The sequence below is a fragment of the Neolamprologus multifasciatus genome, chromosome 19 (assembly GCF_963576455.1).
Source record: "Neolamprologus multifasciatus chromosome 19, fNeoMul1.2, whole genome shotgun sequence".
NCBI lineage: Eukaryota > Metazoa > Chordata > Actinopteri > Cichliformes > Cichlidae > Neolamprologus > Neolamprologus multifasciatus.
The window spans coordinates 21,942,745-21,952,358 of NC_140457.1; the positions used below are offsets into that span (position 1 = coordinate 21,942,745).

Here is a 9,614-nt window from a genome sequence, read left to right on the forward strand (position 1 = left end):
CAGCCAGCTGTGCCAGAGTGACCGAGCCCCAGGCAGAGAGGCAGAGGGCACCCCACCCCCGAAGTGGCCCGAGCGAGCCCCAGGCTCCAGGCCCTGATAAGCAGGAGTGAGCCGGTGGGTACCCGGACGCCCATCCTCGGACACAAAGAACCACCAACGCACCGATGTCTGAGGGCGTCTGCCACTGGCAGGGGAAGTGGTGGGGGGAGATAGGCCTCCATACCTTGGAGGACCTGAGATGTCCCCAGAGAGGTGGCGTCTGATACCCAACCTGACATATAGACACAGACATACAGGCACACACAGATACAAACATCCATTCCCACCCTCATGCTCTCATATGCAATTACTCAACACTCACCCAACGTGGAGACAGACATAGAGAGACACTGTACACACAATCACACTCCCCAAGCGTACTCTAAGCCCCGGGTCTAGGTACCCTTGCCCCTAGAGGGGGAAACTGCACCCAGACCCAGGTGGTGTTACCCTTTACCCTGCGGTGGGGAGAAGCAGACCACCCCGACTCCGCAGCAGCAGGGAGGCCCCACATTCCAGACCCCAGTCGGATGGCCAACTCCTCCTCCTGGCCCCCCGCTCCAGCAGGCCGCAGAGAACGGGGGTGTGAGAAGACTCCAAACCTCCCTCCGCCCGCTCATATGTAGTGTTGATGCATGTGTGTTCTAAGGTGCATTTAAAACCCAGGAGGGCATGAAGCTACCTGCCAGAGAGCAGCAGGTAAGCACATAGCCCCTCCTGAAAGCCCTCAAATTCTACGTGTATTTAAAATTGAGAGGTGGGCAACGACACCAGGGGTGAGGTTTTACACCCTGATGGTCTTTTGGAGTCCATGTAGCATGCCCACCCCCAAGATCCTATATGTATGTGTAATGAGAGTGAGAGTAATGTGAATGTCTAAGTTGTGAGATAAAATTGAGGCACAGGCAGCCAGAAGGGGACAGAAGGGGTGGTCTCTCCCCTGCACCCTGGTGACACATCTTTACCCCAAGGCCCTGCATGTGTGGGTGATTGTGGTGGAGCGGGAAGAGGGAGGCAGTTGGAGATGGGGAGGGAAGGAAGGGAGGGGCAAGTGACCCCTCCCTGGGGCCAGCTCCCCTGCTGACCCCAGTAGGCACCCCCATACTCTGCAACCCGCCAGGGAAAGGGGGCCCAGGCCCATCCGGACCGGGGCCCAGAGCAGCAGCGCCGCCCGGCCACACAGAGCCCGGGACAGCCCACCACAGAGAAAACTGCACCCACCCCGTCATCCACTCATCAGTGAAGCTGATGGAGGTGAGGGGTATTTGTTTTTCACTGTGATTTCATTTAAACCTCTGTAATCAATACAGGGACACAACGTCTTATCTTTTTTTGGCCACAAAGAAGAAACCTGCGCCTACCAGGGAAGAGGAAGGATGGATGATGCCTGCTGCGAAAGACTCTCGAATATATTTTTTCATAGCCTTCCTCTCAGGCCATGACAGGCTGTAAAGACGGCTGAAAGGTAGTAGAGTTTCAGAGAAGATTTCTATAGCACAGTCACAGGGCTTTTGTTAGTTATTATTATTATTACAAAACATATTATGTGCAGAGCCTTTTGTTACATGCAATGACTTTATTTGGAACATTGCAAAGAAATATGTTTTGTTTTCAAATGAATATGTTAGTGTTATATTTTTAAAACTACATCCCTATGCTGCTCCTCCTCTGTTGTAATTTGAGAAATAGGAGTGGCAGCTCTTTGAAATAAAAAGTAAAAGACATGCATCAAGTTTCCATATCAGCAGTTGAGCTCTTGTGTGTGTTATCTTTAAAAGCATCAACATGGACTTGGAAGAAATATGCGAGTATACACACACACACACACACACACACACACACACACACACACACACACACACACACACACACACACACACACACACATATATATAATGCAGTCTATGTGTATTATTATTGTTACTGTAAAGATTTTATTTGATATCTTTTTGTATTTCATTAACAGGCAAGGCAGTCCTTGGGTCTCCAGGTACGCCATCACATCACCACGGCATAATTTTGATATGAAAATCTTTAGTATAAGTTTGTTTTTGTTTTTTGTTTTTACAGTTTTTTCTGATTGCTTAAGCACATTTTTTGTAACTATTGGCTATTTTTGCAAAACTCTACACACAAATAAGAAAACCTGTCACCCAATTATCAAAACATTGTAGTTCTCTTGCAAAAGTGAACACAGCTAGATTAACTCTTCACACCTTCGTAAAAATGGTGTTTTCGTATCAAACAGTACACACAAGCCATCATCTACTAAGCACACAATGCGCCAACTGCACACTGATGGTATGAATACAAAACACATCTGGCTTTTGCTTTCTCTGTGTACAGTTGTCAATTGAACATTCTGCCTCTGCCCCCAACATCTGGACGTCTAGCAATTCTGTAAAGTAACAATTTCAGTATTTTTGCATGTATGGTACTGTTGTGTTTCTCATTAGAGTATGGCAGTGCTACAAAGTACTTACCGATTCTCATTTCGAAATGTCCTAATGATGCTTGCCACAGTGTAGCGGCTCAGTTTAGGCTGAACCCGTTGGCCAGCTTCCCTCAGGGTCATCCCATGGTTGATGACATGGTCCACTATTGTAGCCCTGATGTCATCAGTTATTCTGTTTCTTACTCTTCTTACCCTTCCTCTTTCCCCTCCTCGTCCTCTTCTTGCTCCTCTTTGTCCTCTTCCTCTAACTTCCTCTAACCCTCTTGCTTCTTCACCTCCACGTCCTCTCCCTCGGCCTCCTCTGATTCTCACTCTTCTCACTCTTACTGCTCCTTCCATTGTACTCCACATAGACAGCTTACCTGTGGCCTGTTTATAGTGCTTAGGCTGATTGCAAAGTGGACTAATTATCTAAAACAGTTTTCACATGTGAAAGTGTGCCAGACAGTTGGCAAAATAGTGTTAATGATAGCCATACATGTGTATAATTTTGCTAGGAGTGTGTTGGAAATTTGGTAATTGAGTGTAAGCAGTGAGTTGTGCCTACAGTTTTGCAAAGTGTGTGTTACAAAATTGCAAACTGAGTGCAAAGCAGTGTTTGTGCTTTTAGTTTTGCAAACTCAGTGAGTGGTTTTGCTATAAGTGTTAATAGTTTTAGGAATTGTGCTATAAGAATCACAGTTAGGGTTTAAGCATTCAGAAAAAACTGTAATCTAGGACCTAATGGAACTGTGATTCTGACCTCTGCCGATTTGCCTACACTGGGGTTCACTTCAGGTGGAATAGCAGCAGGCTCCATCGCTGCCAACCTGATTCCACATTTAGCACTCGCTAATGTAGGTGCAGCAGGTCTCACAACAATCTTGCAGTCCTCGGGTAAAAAAATTTTTTGTTATATATTCTCTCTCTCCCTATCGCTCTCTCTAAATGTGTGTAAAACAAAACCAAACAAATAGACATGTTTTCTCATTGAGCGGGAACAGGATCAGCTTCAGGTAAATTCAGAATAGTAATATTTTAGTCCACTTCGCTTTTGATGTTTATCTAAGAACATGTCAAACATATGAAATGCTCTTATTGAACACGTCTCTATAAATAAATGTTCATGACTAAAATAATTTATTTATCAGGGGGTGAAGATGGAAAATAAAAGCTTTGTTCATGTTGAACAAGTATAACAAACAGCTAATAGTGTCTAATCTGATTTTAATGTAGGTGCAGCAGGTCTCACAACAATCTTGCAGTCCTGGGGTAAAAAAAAAAATTTGTTATATATTCTCTCTCTCCCTATCGCTCTCTCTAAATGTGTGTAAAACAAAACCAAACAAACAGACATGTTTTCTCATTGAGCGGGAACAGGATCAGCTTCAGGTAAATTCAGAATAGTAATATTTTAGTCCACTTCGCTTTTGATGTTTATCTAAGAACATGTCAAACATATGAAATGCTCTTATTGAACACGTCTCTATAAATAAATGTTCATGACTAAAATAATTTATTTATCAGGGGGTGAAGATGGAAAATAAAAGCTTTGTTCATGTTGAACAAGTATAACAAACAGCTAATGGTGTCTAATCTGATTTTCCTGTAGGTCCAACATTTCTGTCTTGGATTGCCCGTTTATTGTTTGGCAGTGTTGGAGGAGCAGCAAGTTGGATGTTCACAATTGCATGTAACGTGACTATGAAATTTGAAGGTTAACCTCTTAAGCCCCAAGCCTACCTGATCTCCTGCTTTTTGCCCCCGTATCAGGGGGCGTTGGGGCTTAAGAGGTTAACACACTGAATAAACACAATTTTTCAAACACTTAGATAAAGCATGTGTTGAGAACTGAATTACAAAAATCATTGATAAAAATTGTTGCTGATTTTTACCTATCATTTTGAAGTAAAATATCATTGTAAAGGGTGAAGATGTTTTATCAGATCCAAAGACTGTTTGACGCTTCTGTTCTCTTCATGAATTTAATTTGAAAATAAAAACACATGCAAAATAAAAAGTATAGTTGTTTTTATTGTAAACACCATAATGTAATGTACAGTAACAATATCAAATCCATAGTCCATAAATGCATCACTCTTACAGAGCCAGTAATCTGACTGTGTTCAATGGGCTCAAACACCTGTTTCAGTCAGTGACGGGCAAGTTACACCTTTTTTGTCATGTGTTTTTTTCCTGGGTTTTCTGTCCCTCTCCATTAAAATTAAACTACCATAAAAATGAGAGACTGTTCATTTCTCTGTAAGTGGGGAAACATACAAATTATTTAGGGTTCAAAAAATTATTTCTACCACTGTACCTGAAACGTGGGAGAAATATAGAGACTGGATTTAAAGGCCTGAAGACAACACTGACAATTTGAGGACTGAGATCACTTACAATAATATCATTGATGGAGATACACATTAAGGCAGATATGTAAGAAAGAAAGTCTTTTCATTTTTTACCCCGGCTCTTCACTGATATACTGCTTGGTGCCACAATCTTATTGGAAGCTCAGACCATGCAAGGATTAGAGAAACTGCAAATAAAACATAATGAAAACAAAGAGCTTCATCACCGACTCTATTACTTTCTATAGACTTCTCTGTTATTATCCTAAAACTCGTACAATTAGAAAATGGCTGGAAGGGCTGCCATGAGAAGCCTGTTATCTTTCAAAAGAACAAGGCAGCGCAGCTTTGCAAAGTTTCATCTAAACAAACCACAAAACTTGTCATTCGGACAGGTGACCCCATAGTGGAGGACAGGAACTTTATTGCCTTAGGTGTTGCTTCTTAATGCTCTTTTTTAACATTAAAAAGCTTTTATGAATATTTGACATTTAGTTATGTTTTTTAATGCTCAGATTTTTTTATTTTTTTATTTTTTTATCCTACTTGTTCTATTTAAATTTGCACTATTTCTATTTTTGAAGCACTTTGTATCTTCTGGTAGTTGTTCAGACATAATTGTGACGTCACACAACTGCAGGGACAACAGCAATGGAATGTGATGAAGCCTCGCCCATGAATAGTTCTCCTTTACATTCAGGAACCAGATAAATAAAGAATCAGGGCCTTTTCTTTCTTACTTCAAAACAAGTTCTGTAAATGTAATTATTAAGGCAGGTTAGTTTCAGTAACCTGTTTTTTCTTTTGTTGTATGTTCTTTTTGCTTAAGAGGAAATTCCTTCTTGCATTAAGAGCAGTGGGTTGGGTGATCTCAACTATGTGTAACGTGACTGTGAAATATGAAGATTAACACATTGAATAACATATACTGGCCTACAAATGTTTCCTCCTGTGACAAATCTCAATATCCTGAATGAAAATGTATTCTTATATGTGAATGTCAAAGACTGAGATTAAAGCATGATTTGAGCATTACAAAAATGTTTGATAACCTTTGTTGCTGATTTTTACTCATGATTTTGAAATAAAATATAATTGTAGAGGATGAAGATGTTTTGTCTGATCCAGTTACTGATATCATGCTTCTGTTGTCTTTACAAATTTAATGTGAAAATAAAAACACATGCAAATTAAAGTCCAGACCTGTCCAGTCCAGTGGCGAGTCGGCGCAGTGGCAGGATGTCTGCTGTGTTGCCTGGGATTACTCCTTATCCCCTACCCAACCCTGTTGCTGGTCACGTGCTCTAGAATGTTGTACTGTGGACATTTATGTGCTTTTCTGTGCAGAGGAGTTTTTTTGTTTCCTGTTCTCATGCTGTCCTCCTGTAGCCCAGCATGAGTAGAGGTCTCTTTTTTTCCTCTTGTACTTTTTCCCATTGTAATGTCCATTTCAGTGGTTTTTCTGTATCAACTGTTCTCTGACTTGTATCCCCATGTGATGTCTGTGTTGTGTGTGTAAGGTCGGGGGGCGGGTTCATTCCACTGCTGGCAACCTACCTCTGCATGTGGCGAATAAAATTTGAACTTGAACTTGAACTTGACCTTAACCTCACTGAAATGCTGTGGTGTGTGGGTCATCGGGACTGCGTGAGACAAAAACAATATCCTGTAACTCAGCCAGAGTTGCTCTCATGGTCAGTAAGACAACACATTATTTGGTAAAGGTTAGAAAATAGGGAAAAATTGTTAGTGCTGAGAGACTGGTACAACCCTAACCCTAACCCTAACCCTACAAGTATGGGGCACCAATGAAGGGATAGTTTAGTACAAACTATAATTTCTCCCCATCAGTTTTAACCAGTTACATAGACGGACATTCTCATATAAAACTTTGTACACCGCTGAGCCAGGTTACTCTCTCTTGGGAAGATTGGCTGCAGTTAACTGCCTGTGGTTTTCTGAACAAAAGAGATCTGTCAGTGTTCCTGGGTCATTGTCCCAGTGTTTTCCATTTTGGACTTTATCACTGTTTCCTGTTTTATTATGTTAGCTCTGACCTGTGTGCGTTATCTTTTGTTCCACTTCCTGTGTTATTAGTTAGATTTAGTTCAGCTGTGTGTATCACCTTGTTCTTATCACCATTACCCAGTTTAATTTAAACCCTCTGTTTCTCTCAGTTTATTGTCCTGTCATTGTTGATTCTGCATGTGTGTTTCTGGTTCAGTTCAGCACATGAACCTGACAGAATTCATGTACATGCTCATCTTTAATCATTCAATGCCTTACAAATACATTTATCAAGAGAAGAAATGTTTTGGCTGAGAGTTCTCAAGGTGAATAAACAAACACACTAACAGTTGCTGTAAACATGATGATGATAATCTGTGAGGTGACATTAAAAGCTGACCAGCAGCTGTTGGTTGTCCCAAAATCTAGGCTAAAACGTAGAGGTGAACGAGCCTTTTCAATTATGGCCCCCAAACTTTGGAATACGCTGCCTTTAAATATTAGACAGGCATCTTTGTTTCCTGTTTTTAAGTCGCTTTTGAAAACACACCTTTTTTCGATAGCGCTCAGATTGGTGTGAGTTGATATGTTCATTATGTATATTATTATGCTTCAATGTGAGTGTCAGTGGTTTTATCTTGTGTTTTACCCTTTTGTTTCTGTACAGCACTTTAGGAAAACCTTCTGTTTTAAAATTGGATTTAGATTTTTTGGATAAAATGGCTTCATTTTAACTGTAAACTAAAAGAGAGAAAAACTAAACACATGGCAGTTATGTTCATTTCTGACTGCACTCTTAAACCTGCCTTATCAGTCGTCCATCTGTAAGAACTTGTGTTGTCCTTGTTATATATAAGTTTAAGAGTACAGTTAGTATTACAAACGGCTAAAAAACAATATTATTGCTGAGATCACCTGGAGTTTAAATCTTTACACTGTTGTAATACTTAAGCCTTTCATGGATGAATTATGACAACTTCGATCAGGATTTTTTTCGTAAGTATTTTTATTCATCTTTAGGCATAAAAAGATGAATAAAAATACTAACAATAATTAGAATGAAACAAGTCATACATCTATAGTAACATTAAACGACCAGTGGGTGGCAGGGTATGACACATTAGTGTCCAATGTAGTGGTTTATGTGCAAGTAAACCATCACCACTGACACAAATGACACAAATACAACAAAATAGCCTTTGAATAGCTGTCCACTGTAGTGACCACTACGCGCGAAAGGGTTTATTTAAAATAAGACAATGAGGTATTAAACCTTTTAAATGCATTTTTATTAATACTAATATAATTTTCTAATAGTCAAAACATAATAATGAAAAAGTGTTTACATAAACTGGTGGGAAAAAAACTTTAGCAGAGTAACAAGACTTCCAGTTTTGGCATAAAGCAAACATATGAGTTCTTCATGATTTTCAGCTGATGAAACTCTCCAGCCATCCCACTGCTGCTCCAGCACCTGCCACAGCAGCACCAGCAGTAGCTGACAGACCAGCTGCACCTGCAGTACCATTACACAAAGAAGCTGATAAATACTTATACTTTGTGCCTAATAAGTAAATATAATTTCAGTCCTGCTGATATCACAGTGTACTGAATCATTATCATCGTCATTATTCACAGTTATCGTTATCATTAATGATATAATTGATGATGTCATTGTAATATTTATTATCATAATGATACAATATAGTGTCATTATCTAATCTAAAATTGTGATATTTTCATGAAATATGTCTTTTTGCATGCTGTTGCAAGTTAAAATCCGAATAAAACGTCTAATTATTTATTTACCTGCTGACTGCAAAACAGCCACCACACTTCCAGCTGCCACTCCTCCTCCATTAGCAACTGCAGCAGACGACATCATGCCTGCAGCGTAAGAGCCTGCAGCTATTCCTGCTGAGGTGAAACCAGCAACTCCCAGAAGAGCAGGAGCAGCGACTACAGCACCTACTGCAGGAAGAAGACATGGATCAGACATGGATCAGACATGGATCGGGCTTTGATTCAAATGAGTTAAAATTTAAAAAACTGCTTACCTGCTCCTGCAGCAGTGCACACAGCTGTCACTACAACACAACATAAGAACACACATTAACATTCCATAATTTTTTTTAATCAAAGACGATCCATGCACAGCAACTCAAATGACTCACCGGGGTCCATGTCTTTATCTGCTCTGCGTCTGCTCTGAAATGGGCTGATTTTTATAGCAAGAAAGGTTTCCTTTTCTCGGAAACAAAACTTTATGTTCAGAGGTGAACAACAGAGGGCGACAGAGAGCCACACAAACTGGAGAGTGATTTCTCTTTACTTTTTGTGTTTCTTATCTTTGCTTATATTGATAAATGTGGTGGTGTTAGTAGGATTTACGAAGGGGTCACATGTATAAAATAAAGAAACCAGTGTTTGTGACCGTAGCTTCTGACAGAAATGTTCTTTATAGCATAAAATAAAATTAATATATGTTGATTTCATGGGATTCATGAGAGAATTGCACCAGATTAAACGCCCGTGCGTCATTCACAACAGTTTAAATGTTGGAAATTAGTTTTTGGCAGACCATCAATTTATAACCAGATAGTAATATGTCACTTTGTTATCAGTGCATAATAATGCAGTTAAAAAATAAAATCTAAAATTTATGCTTACAGGTTGAATTTGTATCATGTGCGACACTCAGTGTGTCCAACTTTGTGTTTTCACTTCAAGCTTTGGTGATCGCTTTATTTTTATAGTAAGTATGTCAGCCTTGGGACTCA

At 40.0% G+C, this 9,614-nt stretch overlaps 2 long non-coding RNA genes across 3 annotated transcripts; one reads left to right on the plus strand and one right to left on the minus strand.

Moving 5' to 3' along the window:
* Positions 1-1,278: 1,278 nt before the first annotated feature.
* On the plus strand, positions 1,279-4,966 carry LOC146496604 (uncharacterized). Of its 2 annotated transcripts, XR_014871120.1 has the most exons (5): positions 1,279-2,029; positions 3,212-3,343; positions 3,716-3,745; positions 4,086-4,190; positions 4,267-4,966. It is a non-coding gene; the product is annotated as an uncharacterized LOC146496604 (long non-coding RNA). The 2 variants fall into 2 exon arrangements; XR_014871121.1 differs by lacking the exon at positions 3,716-3,745 and having other exon boundaries at positions 3,212-3,370.
* A 3,140-nt stretch (positions 4,967-8,106) lies between these two features.
* LOC146496605 (uncharacterized) lies at positions 8,107-9,134 on the minus strand. The gene is made up of 4 exons (XR_014871119.1): positions 9,009-9,134; positions 8,892-8,921; positions 8,644-8,805; positions 8,107-8,350 (listed from the first exon to the last, which is right to left on the minus strand). It is a non-coding gene; the product is annotated as an uncharacterized LOC146496605 (long non-coding RNA).
* Positions 9,135-9,614: the final 480 nt, after the last annotated feature.